This window comes from Rattus norvegicus, chromosome 8, assembly GCF_036323735.1.
Source record: "Rattus norvegicus strain BN/NHsdMcwi chromosome 8, GRCr8, whole genome shotgun sequence".
NCBI classification, from domain to species: Eukaryota; Metazoa; Chordata; class Mammalia; order Rodentia; family Muridae; genus Rattus; species Rattus norvegicus.
This window is the reverse complement of record NC_086026.1, coordinates 121,474,951-121,502,932: the sequence shown is the minus strand read 5'-3', so window position 1 is coordinate 121,502,932 and position 27,982 is coordinate 121,474,951. Positions and strand designations below refer to the sequence as shown.

At 38.3% G+C, this 27,982-nt stretch overlaps 1 long non-coding RNA gene across 17 annotated transcripts in view; it reads right to left on the bottom strand.

The window, feature by feature from the left end:
- The window catches only part of LOC103690464 (uncharacterized), a 45,824-nt gene extending 18,216 nt beyond the window's left edge, over window positions 1–27,608 (bottom strand). For 4 of the 17 annotated variants that reach the window (XR_010054274.1, XR_010054275.1, XR_005488484.2 and 1 more), the window contains exons 1-5: window positions 27,402–27,590; window positions 24,118–24,351; window positions 8,197–8,279; window positions 5,346–5,407; window positions 4,133–4,734 (exon numbers count right to left, since the gene is read on the bottom strand). This is a non-coding gene — a long non-coding RNA (uncharacterized LOC103690464). The other 13 variants (XR_010054277.1, XR_005488488.2, XR_010054276.1 and 10 more) reach the window with 8 other exon arrangements.
- Between the last annotated feature and the right edge of the window lie 374 nt (window positions 27,609–27,982).

The following is a 27,982-nucleotide window of genomic DNA, read 5'->3' as shown; positions in this document are numbered from 1 at the left end:
ATTTTCTTGATCATTAATTGATGCGGGAAGGCACAGCCCACTGTGAGAATTTCTGTCCCTAGGCAGGTGGTCCTGAGTGTCATAGGGAGGAGGGGGGGATGGGAGAAAGAATTGTTGGGAGCCATGACTGGGAGTGGGCAGTGAGAGGGATGTTAAGTGAGTAAGTAAAAAAAAAAAATATATATATATATATATATATATGATAAAACTAAAGAATCACCTGGTCATATGATGGTATCTGTTCTCTCTAATCTGTCCCATCGGTCTGTGCATCCAGCTTTATGTAATACCCACTCACAGACTACTAAGGAGATGTAGAAAGTTTCACATCCAGAAATGCACATTCAAACTCTGTTTTATTTGTTCCAGCCACTGTGGGCCCCATGAAACTTGATTTGAATCTTAGAATAGATTTTTCTACTCTGAACAAAAGCACCAGGGGAGTTTTAATAGAGCTTGCAATCGAATGTGCATGTCACTATGAGTGACAGTGATATACGTGTTGCTATCGATTCTCATAAGCCGTGAACATGGTTTTTTTCCTATAGATTGTGCCTTCACTTGTGTCTCTAGGACATATTTTAAAGGTGTACAAATGGTTTTGCTGTTTTGATTTCTAAGTATCTTATTACTCTTAATAACTCTATAAAGTAATTTAAAAAATTTCCTTTCTAATTCTTCTATATATTTAATTTTTAGATATTGAATATGCTATTTTATTGAATGCATTTGTTAGCATGTAGTATGTTTGTGTTTGAATATGTGTGTCTTCTTTATGTTTATTACAAATTAACTTGTGTTGTCTGAAAGCAAATTTTACGTCTTCCTTTTTCATGGCCAATTGCTTTGGTTGAAAATTTTGGTTAGAATATTCAGTGTGGAATAGAAAGAAGTGTTTATGGTAGATATTATGGTTTCATTCCTGACATATGATATATGGCATACATGGTGGACCTTTTTATTTTCTGTTGAGAGGTTTAATGAGAGAAGAAGAAGAGAAGAAGGGAGGAACAAAGGAGGCCGGCCATGAGCACATGGAGGGAAGTGGAGGGAGATAGAGAGAAGGAGCAGAGACAGAGAGGTCATGAGAGCAGAGAAGAGTAAGGGCAAGTGTCTGTTGCTTTTTTACTGGCTAATTTTTATTATGAGATAGCATGAACTTTTAAAATATTTTTTCTTTAACTGTTTAGATAATTGTGATTTGGAATAGATATTTGATCATAATCAGAAAAAACAGTCCCTGGCCATCAATCTTCATTTTACTGCCTACCCAGCTGTTGTCTCTTGCAATATGATCAATAAACTTGCTTTTCTTAAATCTTTCAGGCCATTATCCCAAATGGTCAATTCCAAAATGATTAGAACCCTGAAACATGAGATCTAAAATGATCAGTATCTTGAAAACATAGTCTAGGAAAAATGATCTTAAAGTTTTTAAAGATATATAATTATATTTGAAAGGTCATTTGTTTGGAAAGCACAAACACAGAATAAATATTTTACAAACCATCTTACATTATAAAATGGACAATGATAATTTACCTTTGAATACATAAATATATATTATAAACCAGTGATAAAATACCAGCACAGTAATTATTATAATAAAATGAGAAGTATTAGGAGAGAGACATACCCCCCAAAAAAGTGCATAGCCTTGTAGCTGTTCATTGCATTTGCCAGCTTCTATTGCAGCTGTCTGAGACATCTACATACAATCTGCAATCACTCACAGCAAGGGACTACTGAAGTTTTTACCTTTCACCTAATGCACATTTAGGTATTTGTTGAAAAATGCTCTACATTTTAAATATGCTCAATACTTATGTGCAAATTAAACTCAAGATCACAACGGGCATAACAGTCAAATCTTCAACAAACAAACAAACAAACAAAAAACAAATACATACAAAAATATGCTCTAGTGCTGGAAATTTTGCAGATGTGAACAATGACATTGGATAATGAGAATATTGATTTGTATAAAAACACAAATAAGGCTAAAAGAATCAAAAGAAAAGTGCAACATATAAAGATTAAATTAGATTATGAGACACCACACAGAAGTACTTCTGTGGCCTGGCTGGGTTTCAGGATTGTTTCTGGGACTTTGTGTCTTGCATCATGATGAGAAGCTGCCTCGTCTGTTTTAGGGCAGGGCTCTTTGCTATACAAATGTTCAATCTGGACTTGATGCTACTCTTTTAAGACTCTTCAAGGATGTAGTTGTACCAAATAAGTATTCCATCTTCAAATGTCCCATGTTTGTGCCATGATTTTGTTACTCTGGGTGATTACAAATCACTTTGACATTTGGTCTTCTGTAGAGGATAAACTTGATGGACACAATGTTGACGGTCTGATGATAACACAAGGACACTGGTACCTTCTTACCCTACAGTTGTGCACAGTATTTCCAAATAAGTACAACAACTTCCTCTCCTTTCTTTCTTCCTACCTTCCCTCCTCCTCATCCTTCTTCCTCTTCCACCCCCCTTGTCCTCCTCATCTACTTCTGTCTTTCTTTTTCCTGTTTTTCTTTCTTTCTAAACTTTTATTTACTTATTGTTTTGGATATGGTCTTGTTACATAGCCCAGGCTGGCCTTGATCTCACCATTAGTCCATTCGCTTATACTACATGTATTCAGGTGCCAGAAGAGGACACAAAACTCTGTAGGGTGGAGCTGTAAGGAATTGTGAAGCACCTGATGTGTGTGTTGAGAACTAAACTTGGGTCTCTGGAACAGCAGAAAGTGCTTTCAATCACTGAGCCTTGTCTCTAGTCAGAACTGTAGGGATTTTGGTCTAGTGACTAAAGTGGTGGGGTATCTGAGGGGAAGTTGGGGTGACTGTCACTGAGTTGCTCTCCATTCTATTACAGAGATGCATCAGTCGGTAGAGTTTCATGCGTGGAACCATCCTGCATCTTACTTACCCATGGTGTGTGATACTTTCAAGGTGTTCCTGAGTGGAGCATGCTACAATTTTGTTGTATATTTTTGCTTCAATAGTCACAGAACTTGAGGTTATCATCTCATTTTCTGCAAGTATACTCATGTGGTTTTTATCTTGATGTAACACTAGTTGCATAATATGAGTTAAAATTATATTATGTTCATTCTTTCAGAAAAATGTAAGGGTTGATGTTAGTTTTCCTGTAAGTATTCGATAAATTTGAGTAAGGTCTGATCTCAAGCTTTCCTTCATTGAAGCAATTTGATTATTGCTACAGATTTCATACTATCTATGGTTACACGTAGGCATCCTAGTACAGGGTGATGTGATCTGATAAGTTCTCAGTATCTAGAACTTTGTCCATTTTATTAAGGCTATCTAGGCAATGTTACTCACATTATTGCCTTTGGTCACTTTTATTTATATAAAATGTTAGTAATATATCAATTTTCCTATTATTATTATTATTATTATTATTATTATTATTATTATTATTATTTCCATGCTCATACAGAAATGGTGAGCCAATCTGCAGACCAAAAGAAACCTGAAGGGAAGGTATCCCAACATGGGGCATTTGAAACCCATATACATTTTTCCCTAGGGAATTATGGCCTCTGGAGCCTCTCTGTTCATGTATTTAAAGAGTCTGTAACACTCATAAGTAAGCTTTAATTTCACTTTGCTCTCAACTTTATTCTTGTCCTTTAATAAATTAAAGAAGAGAAAGAACCTATCTGCTATTGCACACACATTCACTAAGGGGTGAATCTTTAGTGTGAAGTGAACTTGCAATTCAGTTTCCAGTATTTGTTATAAGTGTCCATCTATGTATGTTCTAGATAGGTTGATATCCTGAGAATGTAGCCATGAACAAGGTAACAAAGTTCTCAGCCTTAGGGAAGCCCCACTCTCAGAGAGCTAAATCGTTTGCATCAGTTATTCAAATCCCCGGAGCATGACTGGTTTTGGAGTATGGTTTTATGAGTGAATGCCTCTGTATGATCTGGTTTCCTTTAGACATTGCTCTGGGAAGTAGAGAATAAAGTACAATTTGAAAATGACGCTGCTTTTCTTCATTGCCCTTTCAATTTTTTTGCTGCCTTATTTTAATGATAATAAATAATAAGAAATAATGATCTGGCCAAGTGAAAAGGTGAACCAACTGATTCTTACCACTTCTGAGTGAAGACTTTTCTTCTTTACAACGCAGAGGGATGCATCCATACACCATGCGCAGTGCTGTACCACTGACATCACTGACATTACCTTCCTACTTCTTGGTTTTTGGGCTTCTGTATTTGGAGAATAAAGTAGAGTCACAGGTTTCGGGTTCAAGTTGAGATAAGAGCCTATTTCAATGCCTGCTGGAGCTGCCCACTAAATAGTGGGGAGCCCAGAGCACATGAGCTCAAAGCACTTGAGCTGATAGAGGACTCCTTCCTGATGAATTCAGTGGCTTGATGACAGAGAGAAAGGAGAGCATCCGACCTTATATGTGAGTGGTTGGTCATATATGGGGAGCCAGCATACAGGAGTGCCTGCCTCAGTTCTTCCAGTTGGATTATAAACCAGGGAATCTACTGAGCACAGTGATGGGGTTGGAAGAGTGGGGCTAGTGTCTTCTGGACATACTTCTTATTAATTCTTTGTCTTCTGTAGGAGTTGATGTTGAGTATCTAGAATTTTGGAAAGCAGAGACAGTATACCAGTTGGCGAGAGATGGGCGAGATTGTGGCAGGCACTTTGTAGGAAATCAGATGTGAGAAAGCATCTTCCTGAAATAGGTAAAGAATAGGTATAGAAGGTGGGAGACAGGCAAAGAGAACAGGTCATCAATATATTTACACATCTCAAGTAGAGACATATGAGAACTAGAACAGAGCTAGACACATTTTTTTTAAAAAAATACATGAACAAGTTTGAGACTTATAAGACTTCTTTCCAACAATCTCAACTTCATGCAATGTTTGAGGAACCACCACACATCTGTCCCAGAAATATTTCTAAGCAGAGAGTCTCTGCAGTTAAACAATAAACTCCAGATATTCTCTTTCAGGGAATGACCTGAAATCTATGCTGTGATTATGGCAAATAGAGGTCAGATGCACCATCCACAGGGCTCATCAGCACCCAGCACTCCCACATTAGGCAGGATTCAAGAGACCATCTATCACTGCAATCCTATCAGCCCCCATTTACCTGCTTCATTTTAGCATTAACCTTTCCCACCTAATGTCTTTGAACAGAATGTACTTGAAATAGCCCAGAAAAAAGAAGTGCCTGTATACTCCTTATTTATGCATTGTACAGGGAAGCTTGAGTCACATCTGAAGTCACACGAATTTGAAAAATGACCATTTAAGCTGAAAGATAGTTAAATCCGTACCCATATCATCTTCCTCCTTCATTTATTTTTCTGTGCTGTTCCTGCCATAGTATCTCCCAGACCTTAAATGGGATGAGAGAAATGTCTTGTTTAGGACTACCTTCATCCTCTTGTGTGGCCTTGAGTCTGTGTAGCCTCCACCTTTCTCTGATTTACACTGAGAGTTACATTTGTCTGTGGGTATAAACATACCTATCTAGACGGCAGCTCAATAGCATGTCCATTTAGCTACACAACAGTATTTCTTTTCCTTCTACTACCTACAATCTTTCATTGGTTCTGACCAATTTATTTTCTTGTATCAGGCATGGATGTATTCCTGTGGAATATGTCTGATATCCTTTGAGATGAGTTGGCTGTGGCACTGACATTCATGCCACTATTGCAAAGGTAGGCATGTTTTGCCTGACAAATTGGTCTCTTGGACCAGAAGATTCACATATTCACACACTGACACACACATACAAACATACACACTCTCATAACAGACACACATATACACACACTCAGCACATTTTCATATACATATACTCACATACACATAGAGACTTTCACAAACAGACACTTTCATATACTCAACAGACACACACACTCACATACACATATACATACTCTCTTACACATTCATGTATACCCTAATACACACACATATGCACATATACATTCTTTTATTTTTTTTAATTAACTTGAGTATTTCTTATATACATTTCGAGTGTTATTCCCTTTCCCGGTTTCTGGGCAAACATCCCCCTCCCCCCTCCCCTTCTCTATGGATGTTCCCCTTCCCATCCTCCCCCCTTGCCGCCCTCCCCCCAACAATCTAGTTCACTGGGGGTTCAGTCTTAGCAGGACCCAGGGCTTCCCCTTCCACTGGTGCTCTTACTAGGCTATTCATTGCTATCTATGAGGTCAGAGTCCAGGGTCAGTCCATGTATAGTCTTTAGGTAGTGGCTTAGTCCCTGGAAGCTCTGGTTGCTTGGCATTGTTGTACATATGGAGTCTCGAGCCCCTTCAAGCTCTTCCAGTTCTTTCTCTGATTCCTTCAACAGGGGTCCTATTCTCAATTCAGTGGTTTGCTGCTGGCATACGCCTCTGTGTTTGCTGTATTCTGGCTGTGTCTCTCAGGAGCGATCTACATCCGGCTCCTGTCGGCCTGCACTTCTTTGCTTCATCCATCTTGTCTAATTGGATGGCTGTATATGTATGGGCCGCATGTGGGGCAGGCTCTGAATGGGTGTTCCTTCTGTCTCTGTTTTAATCTTTACACAGACACACTCATACTCACACACAGGGCCAGGGAGTAGACCCTGACAAGTGATACGGATAGATGGACTTTAATGAATTCCCTGACAATTTCTGTAGCTTCATGATTTTAACAAGTAAAGGATTTTTTTTCTCTTTTGAATCATTACCGACTTTCAAAGTTGTTTTTAGAATTAATTGAGAAATATCATTACACTATTCCTAACATAGCCATGTAAATTTCTATCTATCTATCTATCTATCTGTCTGTCTGTCTGTCTGTCTGTCTGTCTGTCTATCTATCTATCTACCTATCTATCTATCTTCATCATCATCTGTCCATGATCTAGCTATCTGCTTATCTATCTATCTATCTATCTATCTATCTATCTATCTATCTATCTATCTATCTTGCTGTCTGCTTATCTATCTATTTATCTATCTATCTATCTATCTATCTATCTATCTATCTATCTATCTTCTACCTATGTATATATGTATCTATCATCTATTTATCATCTATCTATTTATCTATCTATCTATCCATCCATCTATCTATATCTATCTATCTATCTATCTATCTATCTATCTTCTACCTATGTATATATGTATCTATCATCTATTTATCATCTACTATCTATCTATCTATCTATCTATCTATCTATCTATCTATCTATCTATCTATCCTATCTGTATCTCTGTTTCTATATACTTATGTGTGTATGGCCTGTGTACATTTGTATATATGTATATATCTTTACAGTTGTGTGGACTTGGATATGCATGCAAATGCCAAAATCTGACATTGTATTTCATCTTCCATTGCTCCATACCTTACTTTTTGAGACAGGGGTCCCTTGCTGAGTGTAGAACTCACTGAGTTGGACAGGCTGTCTGCTCAGCCAGCTCCAGGGATCCTGTCTTCATGCTGGCCCCACTACTGAGATTACTGGGTTCTTTGGCTGGACCAAGGTTTTACATAGATGCTGGAAATTTATATTCCTCTCTATATGTTTTCATAGTTTGCTTTCAATTACTGTAATAAAGGCCATGGGCAAAAGCAACTTGGACAAGAAAGGATTTATTTCACCTCACAGATTATAGCCCATCATTGAAGAAGGTCAATGCAGGAACCAAGAATCTGGAACCAAAGTAGTGACATTGGAGGGTCATTGCTTGCTGGATTGCTTTTGTATAGTACTCAGGACAACCCTTCCAGTGGTAGCACTGCCCAGTGTGGTTTGGGCCTGCTCACATCAATAGTTAATCAATAAAATGCCCCTGCAGGCTTATCTATAGCCAATCTAATAGTGACATTTTCTAAGCTGAGGCTTTTCTTCCCAGGTGATTGTAGTTTGTGTTTTTGACCAGAAACAGAACAAAACAAAACAAACAAATCAAATCAAAATGCAACTGCAACACAAAATAAACACTTTAGTCATTGAGCTAAGCATTAACTTTGCAACCCTCTACATAACACATTTCAATGAACTGAACTGTGCTAATTTTCCATTCTACATCCCTGTTCTATTATAGCAGTCAAGTGTTGCTTGCATAGGAGGAGAATATTGCCAGCTCAGGTCATGGGGAAGTGATTGAAATAGCTTACCAGAAGATCTTGGCCAAGAGTTTAGAAGATGCAGAAGAGAGGTCAAACTGACTAGGCTTCTTTCACAGGGAATAGCTGGTCGACTGTGTAAAAGAGAAGTGATTTTAGAGAAGATTGGGAAGTACAATTTGTAACAGTTTGCGAGGGTCAGATCTGGGGCATGTGCACACATGCACACATGCACATACATGTGTGCGTGCATGAACACACACACACACACACACACACACACACACACACACACAGCTATTCTCACTCCACATGGGCAACATCCACAGTATGACAGATATATCTGTGTCTCTCTTTAAAGGCTGCATGGATACAGTCATGATTTTCGTCTTCCTGCCTCCATGCCTTTTTCCAGGTCACCTCTCCTTAGGGACTGATAGACCCTGTTCCACCTTTTCCTTTATGGGCCACAGCCATCTCTTTAGTGGTACTGTGAACCTTAGAGCAGGAAACTAGCTCCTACTCAATATTCAGCAACACAGAACTACTCGTGTCAGAGTGAAATGTGTTATTTAAGTAAAACGCACGCAATTGCAGACCTTGTAACAATAAATCCCGAGTGGCTTTGAACCACACACATCCTCAAAGTGTCATGAAGAAGGCATCATTTTCTTTTAAATGGTGAGCTAAGATTCTTCAAAAGAAAATTGGTTATTTTCAAATATTCTGGGCAAAATAGCATTTGGGAGATGTATTTATATAGGTAAGGAATGAGATGTTAGAGTGGGTATCAGAGATTCAGTGAGCCCTGTCATGCAAAGGTCTCTCTTGCAGTGACTTGATAATATAATTCCCCTCCTGTGACTACTTGGAGCATAACATTCTGCAGTTATTCCATGAGAAGCTCCTTTATAATAAGTAGATGATGCCCCATGCTTGCCTATGAAAGAACACCTAATGGCAGTGCTTCAGCTCGTATCCCTCTCTGCTGTCAGGAAAGCATATTTTAAACCTTTGGTGGATGAAATGCTGAAATACCCCTAACATCTCGATGCAAACACATTTTTAAAATCACCCCCGATCATACCCCACAATAATGAAAGCACAAGCACAAGGTCACACATGTCCCCAAATAGCTTTCCTGAAGGATTAACCCAAGCCTCTCTGTGCAGCAACACACAAATGACTGCTGGGAACAGTTTGTTTCTTTTTTCAGGATAAGAGAATATTTATTCTAGAGTCAAATTTAAGTAACTGTGCCCTGGAAACACAGATATAAGCTACATATAAATCCCATGTTCCAGGGTGGTAGATGTTTCAGGAAGGTTTTAGAGCTACAGAACGAAGTCATGAGTGGGAACTTTTAAAACACATGAGTGGAAACAGAGGGAACATTCTTAATAGAAAAGGCTGTGTGTGCTTGTGCATGTATGTGTCTGCATGGACACCTTGTGCATCTGAGTGTGTGGTGGATAGTAGGAAATAGAATCCTTAGCTGGTTAATATTTTACTACAATGTCCCTCCTTTTCATTTCATCTGCGTGATGTCACTTCTCTTCCACAGTTGAGTCATTTCTTCACGTCCTATCTAAATGTCAGTTTGTATCAACCATCCTGCCATGTCCTCTTTACTAGTCCAATGTGCACATCCCTTGCCTGATGCATATGGCAGCTGCTGATGACATACTTTCTGATCCTTTTTATAGGAAACCATCATCACATAAAGGGAGATATCTCATTTTGGAAGTCCTGGCTTTAACCTATATTGGAGATACTGTGCACCTGCTATTCCAAACCTGGGCTACTTGTGTATAAATGTAAAGAAAACCTTGTGATCAATCCATGCTCCAGACTCCCTCCTAGCTGAGGCCAAGGCTGTCATTTATCCAAGATACTTTGCTGGGCTTTTCAATATTCCTAATCATGAAAGGAATAGCCCCTAAAAAACATCGCGTGGCAAGTGAGATACTACCTCAGTGTTTCTGGGAAAACTGACCTCCATTGTAATCCCTTTATCCCAACTCTACCTGTGGTTTCTTCTCACTCAGAGATGCTCTTCTGAGACCAAGAGCCTCCTTAAAGGCTTCATCACACCAAGGATTAGTCCTCACAGCAATCCCATATCACTGGTTGCTTAACGACTATGCATCTGTCTATTCTTGAATCCCTGAAGCAGAAACAGAGGCCTCCTAACTGATGTAACCACATACTGCACAAGATTTCATGCAGCCATCTTCTCAGCAAATATTTATTGAATGCATAAACTAACACATGGCATGAAATTATTTTAAAAGAATGCAACCTGGCACCTCTCCATGGTTAGTAGTAAGTCATGGCCAGAGGAATGCTGGTACCAGGTGAAGGGCACAGACCAGACTCACATGAAACAACAAACGTGCAGAGAGATTAGTTCCAGTGTCTGTGTCTGTGGTGCTTCTCAAGCAGTACAAGTGCAGGATGCAAAACACAGCGCTAACTCGGCCAGCTGGGTCAGAGCAGTGGTCATGAGTACATCTTGTTTATAAATAAGATAGTGACTAGAGGAGAGGAACAAAAGAATTCTAGGAATAGAGAGGGCACTGTGACAAATACCTCAGACAAAGGGGATGCTTGATGGCAATAAATACAAACAAGAAAAAGTCACATCATGCCAACATGAAAAAGTCAGCCATGGTCACCCAGTGTGTATGCAAGATGGTAGACTATTTTAAGAAGTGGGACATTATCAAATATTTGTTAATATCAATGTGACATCTATAAACTTCAGAATGTTAAAGTCAATGAACTGCAGCAACTTTAAAAGTAATTGTTGAGGCTGGTGGCAAAATGGCTCATTGGGTAAATGTGCATGCCCTGGAGCCTGGCAGCCTGAGTTAGATAGTAGAACCTACATATAAGTTTTCCTCTGACTTCCACATGCATGCATGGCAACATGCATCCTCCAACCCCTCCACAAACGCATGAAATATATAAATGAAAGTTCTGAAAATAAATAAAATAGTATTTGCATCACCACTCTTTGGGAGATGAAAACATTGGTCTTCTGGGGTCCTTTGTATGGCTTTATTCATGTTTCTCTGAGCCTGTCCTGTCTGTGGTCCTGATGTTGTTTGTTGGCCATGGGTCTTTGAGGCCCTTCTGTGCCATCATATTCTTACTAACTTGACAGTTGACGTTCTAGAACATTGGTCTTTGGAGTTTCTCTTGGAGAAGGGTATTGGAAAGTCTTCCCCTGGTAACTGCCATGCTTGGAAAGAGTCTAAACAGACAGAGGAAGCAACATGAAAGGAACATCAGACTTCCATGCTGCTTGTTTTAAAAGGCCAGTTATAGTTTAAAGAGCACACATTAAATAAAGATTACACCTTGCCTCTTTTGTTGGTTGTTTCTTCTTAGATATAATTTCTGGGTCCAAGAGGGAAATTCCTAGATGTTTTGAGACATATGGCTCAAAGTAATGCCTCAGCCCTTCATATTTATTAATATCCCCAAAATACCCATATGCAGTTTTATTATTATGAGAAACATATTTCTATCCCATGTTTAATTAAAAAAATTAAAAAACCCATGTAGATTCCCCAATAAAATACCATAAAAACAAATGATAACGTATTTTTAAATGTTCTTCAAGTTTTCTAAGAGAGATTTCAAAAAGCTTATAAAATGAGAGAAATAGGCATTTGTCTTTATGGTAAATATTATTTATACACTCAGCAGATGCTACATCATGAGTATAGCTCATAAGTTATAAGTAAAGATGGAGTAAAGAAAGACTTCTGTTTTATTGATTGCTATACTCTAGATTGTTTGTACTTTGGGCAATTATGAATGCATACTGTTTTACAAGCTTATGAAGATGAATAACTTGTGTGGGGTCATTTCAGTTTGAAATGGAAGCCTTGAGGCACTCTCATGCATATCCTGTGACACTTTTATTGCCCTTGACCCAAAATTCACTTTATACGTTGCCTTTTAACAATGTTGCCTAAATCTTATATTCATCACTAGTGAGTTGTTTTCTGGGTGTATTTAGTTGGTGACGGGGGGGGGGGAGGGGACCTGTCAGATGATGTATGTGACTACCTGAGCACATTTGAGACGCTAATGCCTGGCGTCCTCAGCTCAGTACTGCCTCAAGTTAATGAGATCGCGCAGCTGATAATTACTTCATTCAGGCGTCTCCTTACTAGAACTCTGAGCTAATTTAAAGGTATGAATTACTTTTTCTTTCTATTCTGGAGCTGCAAAAAGGTGGACTCTACCCTTTACAAATCACCTCAAGTCTTTCTGAATACACTTCAATTTATGTAGCTGTGTGCCTTGGGGATTTATTTGTTCCTGCCTGCTTGGTGAGAGTGGGGAGGTCACCTGTTTGCAGAACGTTTCTGTTAAGTGCTATTATACCAATTGCATCTGGCTAAGCTCTCGGTGGCTGGGGCTGCTGGACTGATCACTCCATGAAAGTCTTGTATATATATTGCAACACTAACAGAGAGACAGCCACTAACAACAATAACAAAACAGGGTTGCCAAGAAGATCACAATGTAATTTTGTAATTGGCTGCATTAAATAACCAGGAATGTGTCACAGATGGATATGTTTGCCTGTATCCTGAAATTTTGTGGGCTAGGCTGCATCTCGTCATCACTTAAAGTTCTAAAAGTTTAATACTTCCACATCCTAGGTTACATTGTCATGTCAATAGTCACTTCCCTAGCTCTGTTGAACTACTTTGACAAGAGCCTTTCCTATGGTTGAGGAATAAATATCAGAACCATTACACAATAGATTATCTATTAATGTCTTTGTTTATTTTAGGGCTCAGTATGTTTCTAATTAATTTGTCCGGTATTGTCACATGGAAATGATGAATGCCTATCAGAGTAATATTCCTGTAGGACACAGCAAACTTAGGAAATTTCCAGAACTGGAGAGGTGGGCTCAGTAAAGCACTTGTAAGCAAACACAGGGATCTGAGTTAATATCCCCAGAAGCAACATAAAATTCCCAGCATGGTGGACCCTACCTATAACTTCAACCTTTAAGGAAGGGGAGCATGAAATCGGTAGGACTCTAAAGCTCACTGGCTGTTTAGCACAAGCAAATTAAAGAGCCTCACTGTTAGTGAAATATCCTGTTTCAAAAAATAGAGATGAACTGATCCAGTGAAAAGATGTCTATCATTGACTTCCGACCTCTACATACTCAAACATACAGGTATGCTCACCACACTTACAGCATCACACACACACACACACACACACACACACACACACACACACCACATACACACACACACACCACATACACACACACACCACATACACACACACACACACCACATACACACACACACACACACCACATACACACACACACACACACCACATACACACACACACACACCACATACACACACACACACACAGAGTTATTAACTATAATTCACACCATGATGTCAATGATTATAAATACATAAACATCCTGCAAAAGATTACAGTTGTTAAAAGTACCCATGAAATACAGCTCAAGACATCAAAATTTTATAAGAATTGGGTTACTAGAAAAACAAACAAACAAACAAAAATAAAGGACTGTACACAACTTTCTAAGCTTTGTAAATTCAAAAGTTTCTTTGTGTGGAGCATTGTTTAGAAATGGAACTTGAGTACCATAAGAAAATCTGTAAGCATATAAATAGGAAATAAATAGAATTACTTAATACATTTAAACGATACCACCTAATATAATGCCTTTTTAAGTATTAGTAAAAAACAAATGCAGAAAGATCAATATAGAAACAGCTGTCCCAAAAGCCCAGGAGGCTGGAATTGAAGTCCACTCAATATTTCCCTATACAGTGCTCACTTATACCCTTATCACTGACTCGGTTTAAAACTGCTGTCAAGAGATGTCTCCTTGATCAGTTGCTTCGTGATTCTTTTCCAATTAAAAGTGAATTCTCCATTTTATCCTATTTGTTTTCAGAACCCTAGGAACTAGATACAATATTTAATCACATTAGCCATCCTATTACCTAGGTTTGCCTAGGACAGTCCCCACTTGCCACATTCTTTCTTGATACAGATGAAACGTTTCTGTGCATCTGTGTCTGGCAGACCTGTGATATGCATCTATATTATCAGATACTACAAACATTTTTCCAATGAAGATTAAAATACCTAATTATTTAAAAGCAGGACATTTGATATCCTTCCTAAAATCCATCACACAGTTCTTTGTAATTCTATGTTATTTAGAGTTAGGGATACATATGAATCAGAGTCTCTTCACAGGGCATCATGGAGGATACACATTGAGGGAACCAGATTAAAGGGACTTAGGTCTACAGCAAACAATATATCCTTGATGGTAAATGGTTGCAGATGAAAGGAGTGAGCTGGTTTGTTATCATTTTGGGAATGAAGAGTGCAGGATGTCAATGAAGCATTCAGACAACACGGAGAAGACGCTGTTGTCAGAAGCAAAAGTTCTGATGTAAGAGGAAAGGGAAGACAGCCTTATGTGTATTGATCTCCTACACTGGTGTTTAGACATGTTGCACACAGAACTTCCACAAAACAAAGATGGCAGATCTTGGCCTTAAAGCACAGATCATAGCCACATGTACCCTGCCGACTTGCTTGGCTGGTATTATACCCACTGGTCTTATCCCTCCTCCCAAAAAAGGATTCCTTCAAAGCTAAATATTTTTTTCCATAGGCAGAATCCTATTTAAATCTGGATTGTTCAGAAACGTGAAGTTCTTGACATACAGATCTTTCACTTGCTTGGTTAGAGTCACACAAAGGTACTTTATGTTATTTGTGACTATTGTGAACGGTGTTGTTTCCCTAATTTCTTTCTCAGCCTATTTATCCTTTGAGCAGAAGAAGACTACTGAATTGTTTGAGTTTATTTTATACCCAGACACTTTGCTGAAATTGTCTACCAGGTTTAGGAATTCTCTGGTGGAATTTTTGGGGTCACTTAAGTATGCTATCATATCATCTGCAAATAGTGATACTTTGACTTTTTCCTTTCCAATTTGTATCTCTCCTTTTGTTACTAATTGCATTGGCTAGGACTTTGAGTACTATCTTTTTTTTTTTTTTGGTTCTTTTTTTCGGAGCTGGGGACCGAACTCAGGGCCTTGCGCTTCCTAGGCAAGCGCTCTACCACTGAGCTAAATCCCCAACCCCTGAGTACTATCTTTAGGTAAGAAGAGAGTGGGCAGCCTTGTCTAGTCCCTGATTATAGAGGGATTGCTTCAACTTTCTCTCCATTTAATTTGATGTTAACTACTGGTTTGCTGTATATTGCTTTTACAATGCTTAGGTATGGGCCTTGACTTCTTGATCTTTCCAAGACTTTTATCAGGAAGGGGTGTTGAATTTTATCAAATGTTTTCCTAGCATCTAATGAGGTGATCATGTGGTCTTTTCTTTGAGTTTGCTTAGATAGTGGATTCCGTTGATGGGTTTCTGTATATTGAACCATCCCCGCATCTCTGGGATGAAGCCTACTTGATCATGGTAAATGATCATTTTGATGTGTTCTTGGATTTGGTTTGCAAGAATTTTACTGAATATTTTTGCTTAGATATTCATAAGGAAAATTGTTCTAAAGTTCTCTTTCTTTGTTAGATTTTTGTGTGATTTAGATATAAGTGTAATTGTGACTCCATAGAATGAATTCGGTAATGTTTCCTTTGTTTCTATTTTATGGGATAGTTTGAAGAGTATTGGTATGAGGTCTTCTATGAAGGTCTGATAGAATTCTGCACTAAACTCATCTGGTCCTGGGCTTTTTTGATTGGGAGACTTTTAATGACTGCCTCTATTTCTTTAAGACTTATAGGACTGTTTAGATGGTTTATCTGATTCTGATTTAACTTTGGTACCTGGTATCTGTCTAGAAAATTGTCCATCTCCTCCAGATTTTCCAGTTTTGATGAATATAGGTTTTTGTAATAGAATCTGATTTTTTAAAAATTTTCTCAGTTTTTCAGTTTTTGTCTCCCTTTTCATTTCTGATTTTGTTAATTTGGATACTGTCTCTGTGCCCTCTAGTTAGTCTGGCTAAGGGTTTATCTATCTTGTTGATTTTCTCAAAGAACCAGGTCCTGGTTTTGTTGATTCTTTGTATAGTTCTAGAATTTCAAGTATCTTCAATGTCCCAGTGTAGGGGAAAGCCAGGGTGGGGAGATGGGAGGGAGTGGGTGAATTGGTAGGGGAGCACCCTCATAGAAGCAAGGGAGAGGGGATGGAATAGGGGGCTCTGAAGGGGAAATTGTGAAAGGAGGATGGCATTTAAAATGTAAATAAAGAAAATATCCAATAAAACAATCTGAAAAAACGATTGGATGCATTTCAAGATTTTAGAAATGTTAATGAGTAAATATAAAACTCTATAGAATGAAAGAATATTAAAAATCAGAACTTAAGGTAAGAAAATGAAAACAAATAAAAAATGCATAGGAACATAGAAACAAATATTTGGTTCTTTGAAAGAATTAAGACTCAGATCAACAGCATTATATGTAGCTAATGAGAACATTATAACAGATGCCATTAAATCCAGAGGACATTTGGGCAATATTTGAAAATTTATGTTCCATTAAATTGAAAAAATCTAGAAGAAATAGATGAATTTATAGTGCTTTTATGTAGTCATTTATTATTATGATGATGATGATTATGATGATGCTGCTGATGATATGTGACTGTACTTTTATTCCTAGTTCCTTCCTATGAATGAAAGCAGCATGTGATATTTGTCTCTGGAAGTGACTAATTTCAATTAAGAACACATTATACTGGAAATAACACAATACAACTCTGCTATGCCCCTTCCCCCCCAAAAAACAAATCTGGATTGTCCCTATGAAAAACATGCGACAGTCTTTTCTGATTTTGCTTGCTTGACGTGATGATCTGGAGTTCCATTTAAATTTCTGTAAATGACAGAATTTCCTTGTTCCTTGTGATCAAGGGTTTTCTTGGGTTCATATACCACATCTTGTATAGCCATTCATCACTGGTGGACAATCAGGTAGTTCTTTTTACTTTGGCTATCGAGAATGACAAACTAACAAGCTTCAGGTGCAGATCCCTCTGTGGCACGCTTACATAAAATCTTTTGAGTATTCCCTAGAGAGATTTAACTGAATCAAATGGTATCTGCTGTTGGTTTTCAGCTGGCCCTCTATACTGATTTTCAACCAGTGTCTGCATGACCAGTGGTTTACAAAGACTCATGGTTCTCCACCTTCTCTCCAGCATTTATCATTTGATTTCTGGATCCCGGCCATTCTAATTGACATGGACTCTAAATGCAGTTTTGATTTGAATTTCTTTGGTAATTAAGAATGCTGAAATCATTTCACCTATACTTCTCCTTTTATTTAATTTTTCTGATAACTGTTCTTTTGATCATTGGATTATTGTTGCTGTTTAATTTCCTAAATTCTTTATACCGATATGAATTTCCTACCAGTTTGCAAACCTTAGTTCCCATCCTGTAGACTATCTCTTCATTCTAGTCAATGTTTCCTTTGTTGTACCAAACTTTTTAAATTCACAGGATCCCATTGTCAATTTTTATATTTAAGGTATCTTAAGATTTTCCCAGAAAGCCTCATCTTATATTTTCAAGTGTTTTTTTTCTCTCTAAGTCACAGCTTTAGCTTAAGGTATTGGATACACTTTGAGTTGATGAGAGGGAATAATTTACATCCACTCTTTTATAATCTTGGTACTTAGTTTCACCAGTACCATTCGTTGAAGAAGTTGTTAATTCTTGAGCATATACTTGTCCCATCTTTGTTGAAAATCGGGTGGCTGTAGCTCTCTGCTCATGTTTCGTTTCCATTCTAGTCAAATGATTGATGGTGTTTTCTGTCAATACCACACTTTTTGTTACTGTGATTTTGTAGTATAACTTAGCTCCAGGTACTGTCATACCTCCAGCTTTGCTCTTTCTTCCCTTTAAAATTATTTGAAATATTTGGGATTTAGTGTGTTTCAGTGTGAATTAAAATTTTTTCCTAAGTCTTTGAAGTAGATGATTGGTTATTTAACACAGATAGATATGAATCTGTAGATCATTTTTATGACAGTCATTTTTATAATTTTAATTATTCCAGTCCATATAAACATGGGGCTCTCTCCATCTTTTAGTGTTCAATTCTTTACTCTTTCAAAGGTTTCACTGTAATGGTCTTTTATCTCCTTAGTAGGTTCATTCTTCAGCGTTTTTGAAACTATTGAAAATGGAATCCTCCCCACCATTCCCCACCCTGATTTCTCTTGTTACAAGTTGTTTGTATATAGAAATCTTCCATCATTGTTTGTGTGTCTAACTTTATGTGATAGCTTTGCTTAGCATGTCAAGTGCTTTCATTAGGTCTTTGAGGTATGAGAGCATGTCACCCACATTTAGGATACTTTGACTTTCTTTTCGTTCATATCCATTTTAACAATTTCTCTTGCTTTATTGAGTAGTGCTGGGACACCTTTGTCTCACTCTTGATTTTAAATAAAATGCTTTCTGTTGGTTTTGCTTGTTTGTTGTTTTCTAATTTAGAGCCCAATTAGCTCTTGGTTTGTTGCAGACAGTTTTTGTTTTATTGGGAAATGTTCTTTGCATTTTCAGTATTTTCAGGGTTTTTATGATAAACGTTTGCTGAGGTTTGCCAAGGCATTTTCTGCATCTGTTGGGAGACTATGTGTTTTCTGTACCTGGTGCCATTTATGCTGTGTTGCAGTTTCAATTTTCATAAGATGAACCATCTTTGCATAGCTAGGATGAAAACAGTATCACCAGGAAAGGTTTATGTCAACTTGACACAAGCTAGTTGTTTGAAAGAAAAGGAATTCAATTGAGAAAATGCCTCCATAAGGTCTCACTGTATAAGACCTCCAACATTTATACAGCAGAGGACTGCTGGGCCTGGACTGGGTCAGAGGAGGTACACCTAACTCTTGAGAGACTTGGGGCCCCAGGCAGTGGGAAAGTCTGGTGGGATGGGGAATGGGAGGGTGGAGGTATATTCTTGGAGACCGAGGGAGCAGTATGTAATGCGGAACAGTCAGATGGTGGACCTGAAGGGGCATAAAGTCTGGACTGTAAAAACTGATTAAAGAATAAATTAAAAACTCACTGTAAGGAATTTATTTCATTAGTGATTGATGGAGAAGGGCCTCGCTTGTTTTGTGTTGCCATCTCTGTGCTGGTGATCCTGGATTCTTCAAGAAAGCAGTATGAGCAAGCCGAGGGGTGTAACTCAGTAAGCAGCACTCCACTTGGTCTCGACATCAGCTTCCGCCTTCAGGTTCCTGTCCCATTTGAGTTCTTGCACTGATTTCCATCAATGATAGACTGTTACCAGTATAGGCTAAAGTACAAGCTAAAATAAACCCTTCCCTTGACAAGTTGCTTTGTTCATGGTGTTTTACCGCAGCAATAGTAAACTAAGACTACTGTGTTTTATATATTCAGTGTTGTTTAATTTGGCTTATAAACATTTTGTTGACAAGTTCCTTGTTTATATTCTTTGGGGAAATTGGCCCATCCCTTTCAATATTTGTATAAAATTAATTCTATGCTTTCATAGTGTGTATTCATGTAATGCTGAATTCGTATCATGATTTGGATAATATCTCTTGTCTCTTTGTGCTCATGAATACTTTGAGTGTCATTGGTGGTTACTCCAGGAATGTTGACATAGAATCATGTTGTAAGATTTATTTCAGGGAGTTTTGTAATTATGAATTCAATCTCATTTCTCATTATTTATTTGTCTGTGCTATTTATATTCTTTTAATTTAATTTTGATAGGTACAGGAATTTATTCCGTTTTACTCAAGCACTTCCAGTTTGAGGAATATTTGACTTCAAAATATTGCTTCATAATCAGAAGGTTTTTGTTGGTTCCACATAGACTATTCACTTTTCCTCTTTAATATCAAGGTAGATGCTTACTCCCCGACCTGCTGTCCCCGTCTGTTTGTTCTTCTCTCTTCCTTATTTTATCTAAGAGCTTGTTAACCTTGTCTGTTTTGGATTTGGTAACTGAGGAGTTAATATATTTTAGTGGAGTCATACATTGTTTTTTCATGTTTTTTGTTTGTTACTATGTTGTGACTTAGACATTTATTGGATGGATATCTCTTATGATTTTATTTGGGTAATTTAGTAAAACAGCTCTCACAGTGGTTCTGCAGGTAAAGGTGCTTTCTCTCATCTTGACCAGCTGAATTTGATCCCTAAGATCCAGACACACAGAGTAAATCCAAATCTCATAAGTTGTCCTCTACTATTACACATGTCCTGTTGACATGCATGGGGATATGCATATGCATGCATGCACATGTATGCATACACACATACACACAAATAAATACATGTAATAAATTTTTGAATTGTCATTTCATATTAATCAATCCTATTTCACACCACATTAAGAAACTGAAAGCTCAGCCCATCTAAATGTTCCTTATATGTATATGAGTTTAGAGCTAATCATTAGTATTGGATAGCCAATTAGGTGTATCCTTCCTAGGGAATAACTAATTAGGTATATCATCCCTAGGGAGGTATGCATGTAACAATAGTAACAAAGAAAGAAGCCCAAGACTTCCGAAGGGAACAGAGAATGGGATGGGGGAGGTTTGAGGAAGGAAAAAAAAAGGATAAAATGGCATAATTTGCATTTTAATTGAAAAAATATAAGAAAATGAAAGAAGAGAGAAAATAGATGATTCTGCAGTTAAAAACATGTCCTGCTTTCACAGAGGACCCAAGTTCAGTTCCCGGACCCAAGTCAAGAACCTCATAATCTCCTGTAATTCTAAATCTGCAGTATCAAATGTCATTTTCTGGCCTCTGAGGCTTCCTGTACTTACACATGCATATGCATAGAGAGATATAGGAAAATATTAAAATAAACTATAAATCAGAATATGTGCATTTTCATGAAGGCAGAAAAAGGTTTGTCAAACATATACTTTGATAAAAGAAAACCTCAGAGGGTTGAGTTAGGAAGAAATGAAATTTACTACAACACAGTTCATGTATGGCAGACCAGGCCCTCATGTGCACACTCAATTGTGAAGGCCTTCCTTTGTAATCAGGGACACCATTTTCACATGTGACTGGAAGTCCCAGCCGTGGAATTAGGTAAGAGAAATTAATAAAAGGCATTGTATTGGGAAATAGAGTGAAAAACATGAGATCATATAAAGATACCAATCTTTTGTAAAGCAAAGAAATAACACTGTTTCTTACATTGTTGTAGATAAAAGAACAACACTCAGAAAGTGAGAAAATGATATTTATAAACCATACTTCTGAAGAAAGTTTAATATCTAAAATATGTAAGATTGCAAACCTAAATGTGAACCCTAAAACCCTGTACTTTACAGTGGGCAAAGAACCCTCACACAGTTCTCAAATGGAGGCATACAAAAGTCTAAGGTGACCATCAGACTGAGCACAGGGACACCAATGGAGGAGTTAGAGAAAGTACTGAAGGAGCTGAAGGGGTTTGCAACCACATGGGAAGAACAACAATATCAGCCAACCAGACACCCCAGAGCTCCCAGGGACTAAACCACTAACAAGAGTACACATGGAGGAACCCATGGCTCCAGCAGCACATGTAGCAGAGAATGGCATTGTCTGGCACCAATAGGAGGAGAAGCCCTTGGCCCTATGAAGGGTCATTTTCCCAGTGTAGAGAGGAATGACATGGTGTTGAGGTGTGAGTGGGAGAATCTTCATAGAAGCATGAGAATGGGGAGAAGGGATTGGAGAATGAGGGAAAGGGATAACATTTGAAATGTAAATACCTAAAATGTCCAATAAAAAAACAATAAAACCCCAAACAATCAAATGTCTAAGGCGAGTGTAAATATGCTCTGTACTACTAATTAGGTGAATGCAGATTTAAAACATAACAAGATTTTCTTTATTCCCTTAGAATGGCTTCTATAAAAAAGATGAGAAACAAGTCTGGGCAAGAGCATAGGGATAGATAAGTCTTATAGACTCCTGGTAGGAATCGAAGGTCATACAATCATTTTGGAAAAGAGTATACAGTTTTTACAAAAAATGTAACCATCAAACTACACATGGCCATATTAACTTCAGTTATTAGAACATGTCCGCGGGAAGTGACACCAACATGTTGATGTTTACAGTCCTACGTTCACTGTAAAGTTTTAAATAAGACCCAAGTAACAGTGACACATGAATGGATAAAGGCATAATCAAGGGAACAATAGTCAGCTTTACAAGGAACAGAATGCCATCATTTACAGCAGCGTAACCACTCAGAGGATGCTGCATTAAGTGAAATATGCAGGCACAGAAAGACACAGCAGGGTACTATATGTTGCTGAATCCGAACATCTAATTTTACAGAAGAGCATGTTCTTTACCAAAGACTTTAGAAAAAGAGCAAAGGCAAAGAATGTTTGTCAAAGATTCTGAAGTTTCACTCAGTAAAGATAAATTTAAACTCTTATTGAGCAGAGTGACTATAGTTAATTACAATACAGCAAGAATAAAGAATAGACCTGCCTCAACAAGGAAGAGAAAGAACATGGTTAGGTCATGTGTTGCAACCTCACATGGTATTCTGCTGAGGCAAGACCTAATGACCTGTGATATTTGGAGACAGTATAAATAGGACTCAACAGACAGTGACAACGCTCTTGCATTGCTAGCCTTGCAACACTTAGTGATCTAGCATCTTCACTGATCTTCACTTTGTTGAAAGGCACAGCAGAGAACTCCTAGTGTCTGACTGGGTCTGGTTGCTCCCACTGACTTGTGAAGATTTGGTGGAGGCCTGGGTGTTTCTGCTGGATCCTGCTAACTGTGCAGATTTGTGCTTGGTATCCTAACACTAATGAACTGAACTTGTGAAGATTTGGTGGAGGCCTGGGTGTTTCTGCTGGATCCTGCTAACTATGCAGATTTGTGCTTGGTATCCTAACACTAATGAACTGAACTGCTGGTATCCTGACGAACAGAGATTGGAATCACCCCAGAACACTACTTCTATACAGGTCCCCATCCCTTGTTCTATTTACCATCCTTTCTCCCCTACCTTTGGACTAGAAGGGGTGCTTTGAAGCATTTGAGGACCCATATTAAAAGTAGTTTTAAAAAAATCTAAGTCTACAGGGTGCACAAACAATGATTTTTTTTATAAAAATATAACTATCAATTAGACCAAAAGGAAGGTGCCGATCACATCATGTAGATAACAACAGTATTTGGTCTCATTTCAACTGGGTTATAAATAAACAATAAAAAAAAACCCACGAACTCTTTCTTTACTTCTTCTCTGTCTGCATTTAGGAGCCAAAAACACTTACTGGGATAACAATGAATTATGGTGGAAAATAAAATGAAATTGATAAAATATTTAACTGTGCATGCTGACAAATAGTCTTCATTTCAGAATTGGTAGTTCGACATGAAAGCATTAATTAAAGGGATTTCTTACTTGAATTTTAAGATGAAACTGACAGGCCAGTAGCTCTAAGATGACAGCATAATGGGCTTAATTAACCATCTCCACAGCAAAGTGGTAATATAACTGGGGGGAATTATAAAAATAACCAGTAATTTCGTCTCCTGAAATTGTCCCCAGGACTTACAGCAGCAAATGCTCATTCAAGAAATTCTTCTATATTCTGTAAGAATGGCAAAGGGAGGGGACTGGAGAGATGTTTCAGGTTAATATCACTGGCTGACTTTTCAGGTTTGGTTTCCAGCACCTACCCAGCAGCTCACAACCATCTGTACCTACCGTTCCAGGGGATCCAGTGTTCCCTTCTGACCTCTGTGGGTACAGCATGAATGTGGCAATGAGACATACAGACCAAGTATTCATACACACAAAACAAAAGTAAATAAATCAAAAATCTAAATAAAATTATTTTTTTAGAGAATACCAAAGGCTGTGTGGCATTGTAGCTCCAAGCAGCTGTGTGAGTGAGTCACTTGCTCCTTCTGACTGTGTGCTATAGCAGTCGTGATGCAGGAAGAATCTCTTATTCCACTTCTAGTCACCAGTTATGATGCCACTTCTGCATGGACTCACTGTTGGCATGTATCTCCCATCTTTTCTCCCATTTGAAGAAGCTCCTTTACAGTTAAACATCCAGTACTTTACTTCACTCTTCCAACTAAGAAAGACAAAACAGGTTCAGTCAGTCAAGAAAGATCAGAACTCCAGACACTGCTGTTTTATAGTTCCTTGTAGTGCTAGGCAGAGTTTCCTTGGGATAGGAACTGCTAATGGGAGCCCACATCTGCTCCCACTGGGCAACTTGTAGAACACAGGTGCCATGTTATCAGGGGCGCTCTATCTCCTCCACCCCAGAGTTGTGCCCTGGGTGCTGCCCTGAAAGAAAGCCACCCATTACAAAACTGCCTGAGAGGACTCACTGTATTTGGTGGAAAGAGGGAAGGGCAGGGACAAATGGAGGGAGGGATACCCTTTGTCTGTGTGTAATATTTCAACTATTCCCTAACCCCCACACCTTTAAACTTCTATATCAAGGTACTAGTGATCTACCCTCAGGAGGCTACTCTTGCATGAGGAGTCTGCAAAGGTAGCAGGGATGCTTGAGTTCTCATGCTCTGGGAAGGTACAGGTGCTCACTTCAGAGGTAGGGTAACTGTCAAAATGTAGTGATTATGTTTTGTTAGTCTGTAGTTTTACCCACTCAGAGCTAAAGAAATGGCTCAGCAGTTATGACTATTTGCTGCTCTTTCAGAGGACCAAAGTTCAGGTTCTAGCAACCATGTCAGATAACTTAAATCTGCTTATAACTCTACATCCAGGGGACCAGACTCCTTCTGCTGACCTCAGCAGTTATTTGAACACACACACACACACACACACACACACACACACACACACACACACTCTCCAATAAAACAAATCCTTTTCTTAAAATTTGTCTTTAGAGCAGCAGGATTAAATTTGATTTTTCCCATTATTTACATCCTGCCTTAGCCATTTAAATTTAAAAAATGAATTCTGCATGCAATTATTCACTTAACACCTGAGACACTCCTAGCTGTACTTTCATTAATATTTGTTTGAGTTGATTTATTTTTAGTAGTGATAAAAAGGATTTATTTCTCTAGCTTGCCATTAATGAAGCATGAACTCTCTAGTCTGTTATTGTTCCATTTAGTAAGAAAGGGTGGCATTTGTCCTAGATATGCTAAACCAAACTTTTGGCAAAATGGTTGTTTCACTTCTGTATTTATTGGGAATAGATTTAGACTTTCCATTCCCACTATTGTTGCCTAGAACTTTAGTGTCTATCAATACTTAACCACAGTTCTCAATCTTAGAGGGAGGATCATTAAGACCCAGGATGTTTCAAGGGGGATGAGGGGAGTGGGCAAAACATTCCAGTTTACAGAAAGCTGCTAAGCTCAGAAAGTAAACAATTAAAAGGGTTCAGGAAGTCCCTGAAACTGATTGGATTCACTAGGTTCGTCACTCTTTAAAAATGTGTCAAAAATCAGTAAAGCGTGCAGAAGACATTCTCAGATAAGCCGAGCTCTCTGGAAAATGCTCAGACCTGCCTAGCCACAGGGAAGAAACTGAGCGTGCTAGAAAAGGTTTGGACCAAGTGATTACATAGAAAGGACATTCCCATCCTGTCAAGCTGCCTATAGGTTATTCAGTGCACACTAGTTTTCGTGATCTGTCAGATATGCTGGGGTGGGTTTTTGTAGATGCACCTGTCCTTAAGTTATTTTAGCTCCTCAGAGTAAGTCCTCACTCATAGTTCTGTAAGTATACAAACAAAGACTCACTGTTCACCTATATGCAAGTGAGGAATGCCGAATGTGGAAGTAACAGACTTCCACAAAGAAGAACACACCTACTGGTTATCCCACACCAAATGATCAGCCCTGAAAATATACATTCAAGTAATGTTATACAGACTAAGTAGGTTGTAATGTAGATAGGGTGAGGTACCTAGATATATAGGTATATAATAGGTATATATAGGTAATATAATAGGCATATAATATATATTTCATATATCACATATATTATATACATATTTTAATCATAGATTGCATATATATTTATCACACATATTACACATATATTGTACATATACAAATATACATATATATATAATAAAAATTGATGACAAAGAGCCAAGAAGTCATGGATTTGAAAGAGCAAGGAGGGTTATATGATATATGGTAGAGTTTGGAGGAAGAAAGGGAAGGTGAAATTATATAATTATAATCTGAAAATCTGAAAAATAAAAGAAAAATCATTGATTTACCAAATTAGATATTGGTAGTATATTTACTTGGCCTTTCATCAGTTCCCTCCATGGCATGTGTGGTAAGTCTCCCCAGGCCTATGGTCACATAACAGACTCTTAGACACCCTGAACTATGATTGGAAGTACTATGTGATATTTTGCATTTGAAGTTTGCAATTTCAGCATTGAGACTACTTGGCCTGACTTTTAAGTTTTCTCTAGAGAGAAACTATTGGATTTGGAAAAAAATATGCACTTTCTTCATAATGAAAAAATAGCATATTCTCACATCCATATTTACAAAGGCAATGGCTTTGTCTCAATAACTAAATGGGCACATCATTACGTAATACCCTAAGTCTAGAGACAGTGATTCAAGGTCACAACTATTTCACCCATAACAGAGTTTCTTGTGTCTCTTTTTGAAGGCCCAGATTCTGGGTTTGAAGTCTGGAGACTAAGAAGAGATATTCTGACCCCTGAGCTCTCACTGAAGAGCAACACTTCCCAACACCCTGAGAATTCTTCCTTGGTATCAGTGCCCTGAAGTGGTACCTGTTTAGAATCGATACATGAGAGAAGGGCAGTACTGTGTGCTGTCTGTAGAGTAGTCCAGGATAAAACTGGACTTTCCTCAGACCATATCCAAAGGACACAAGAACAGGTTAGATTTGTGAACAATCAAAGTTAACCTAATTTTAACACAAACTGAACTCTGGGGATTTCCTGTTCTGTCAGCACAGGTTCAATTTACCCTCACTGCTTCTACAGTTTACCCTCACCACTTCTACATTAATTGAATATCCACAGAGTTATGGAAGGATGAGGAGGATTAAAAAGAAGCAGGGTTGAATTATAGTGAGCCTCCTTGGTCCTTGTGTTCAATATGCATATGGATCATAAGAAGACCCAGTCTTGGCACTCACTGATGTCATAGAGCTGTTGTGAGTCCCCACTGTAGCACGTGCCAAGAGGACCATAAAGCTTTCCAGCATGCCAGCCAGTGGATAGAATCCTATTTCATAATCATTCAAGTTTTGCCTGTATTCCATCACACTGTATAGTCTGTGTGTAGGCATCAGAGACTGGCTTTATGGTCACCTCCGAATCCAGCGATTACATCACCCCTAGGCGACAAAGGTTGCCATGGCAACCACCACACATTCCAAGCATGCACTTCACCACGTGCTTCCTCACCTGTGTATGGTGGTACACATGATTAGGTCATGGCCCGACCAAATAAAAGAAACCTCCAGCCCATCGCTCCTTCTCTGACCCCTCTGTCCTCTTCTCTTCCCCTCTCCCCCACAATAAACCTCTTCTCATGAGCTGTGCTGGATTGGTGTGATCTGTCTGGATGTGAGCCACCTTTTAACACAACACGTTGTGTGTGTGTGTGTGTGTGTGTGTGTGTGTGTGTGTGTTTACGCTTGTGCATACACAGATGTGTGAGTGAATGCCTGCATACACATATGTGCATGTGAAGGGAAAGTTGAAGTAATGTGTA